The sequence below is a fragment of the Halyomorpha halys genome, unplaced genomic scaffold (assembly GCF_000696795.3).
Source record: "Halyomorpha halys isolate HHAL.00 unplaced genomic scaffold, Hhal_1.1 Scaffold916.1, whole genome shotgun sequence".
NCBI classification, from domain to species: Eukaryota; Metazoa; Arthropoda; class Insecta; order Hemiptera; family Pentatomidae; genus Halyomorpha; species Halyomorpha halys.
This window is the reverse complement of record NW_027108073.1, coordinates 518,136-519,701: the sequence shown is the minus strand read 5'-3', so window position 1 is coordinate 519,701 and position 1,566 is coordinate 518,136. Positions and strand designations below refer to the sequence as shown.

General features: G+C 28.5%; 1 protein-coding gene across 2 annotated transcripts in view; it reads right to left on the bottom strand.

Annotated features, from left to right (window-relative positions):
• The window catches only part of LOC106687129 (uncharacterized), a 71,425-nt gene that overhangs the window by 3,860 nt on the left and 65,999 nt on the right, over positions 1-1,566 (bottom strand). The window lies entirely within an intron of this gene.

Below are 1,566 nucleotides of genomic sequence, written 5' to 3'. Positions count from 1 at the left end.
CACCAATGGGTGGTTCCTTCCCAAGATTTTCAAGTGTACAACATATTTACTTATTGTACAGTTGTAAATCACATTAAATAGATTAAAAAAAAAAAAGATTTGTTTTATATTTTTTATAGTAACTTAGTTCAGATGTGTCAATACATTTTGATGACAGACAATGAATGTGAGGGAATGACACGAGAGGGAGAATAAGTCCGATATTCTTCTTAACTTTGATTATTAGTCGAGGAGATCCCTCATCACGTTCCTTCTACGGAAGGAACTGTCATGAAATCGTTTGTAATTTGTAGGTATGTGTTCGTAGCAGCTGGAGGGAGGGGCAAAGAGAGTCATGTTTTGGTATGTAAAGTCATCTTTCTGATATATAAGGTGCTTTTGTCAATGTCCTCCAAGTTTCCCTGGAAGATTTGTTTGTTAAAGTGTGAGTCCAAATAGGTTTTAGTTAGTGTAATCTATTCAATTTCTGTCTGAGATTTATTTTTAATATCTTATGGAATGAGCATTACAAAATATATATCTGTATGTCCGAATATAGGTCCTATCTATTTTTTTCTTTTATTTTAATAACTGTGTACTGCAAAATAACGGATCGAACTATATTATTTAGATTCGACCTATGGAAATTTGAGTTCGACTTCATTTTTCATATCATGTGATAGATGAACAACTGGACCTCATAGCATAATTTTATCTTTAACGACAGTTACAAATACAAGTGCTAGTTCAAGCGATTTCATTTAATTCCAATAAAATAAATTAAAATAAACTCATTAATCTCAAATAAAGAGAGAATAGGTGACCCTAACCCGGCTCAATGATTGGATACGAGAGGAATTCGAAGGTTTAGTTGAGCCCCAAAGCTCAACGCCGTATGTCCAGGGGTTTATAATTTAATATTATAATTCAATCAATTTATTGATATTATAATTTTTTTAATTCAGTGTAATTAAATTACCCTAGTGGTTGAAATACTTTAAATAAATAAATTCTAATAAAGAAGTAAACAAACAAATATAAAATATAATGTGATGCACTAATCCAAGAGTGTATCTATATATATACTTTTTTTTTCTATTTTTACCTTGTATGGTAATAGTCAAATGGGCCATGTCTATTGATAATAGATACATTATATTTATTACATGTTATATTTTTAATTACATTGAGATTAACCTATGTAAATAATTGTGAGATATATAATAATATAATTAACAATAAAAAAAAAATTCAAAGAAAAAATACAATTAGAAAAGAAAGTAAAAGATATATATTAAACGACTAAAATAATATAGTAAAGTAAAAATAACCAGGAATACAAAATACAAAATATGACAAGTGATAACATTCATTGGTTAATACTTTAAAGTTTATTTTTTTGTTACAAACCCCAGAAATGTTTTATAATTTTGTCATCATTCTCAGGTCAATTCCCCAGTTTCAGTAGAATGTTCTGTGTCAGTCTTGTCCAAATGTTGTCAAGTATTAAGTGATGAAAATTGTCCACAGTAAAATATTATTGTTGGAAATGGTATATCGGTCCGTGGTGTTAGATATATATATATA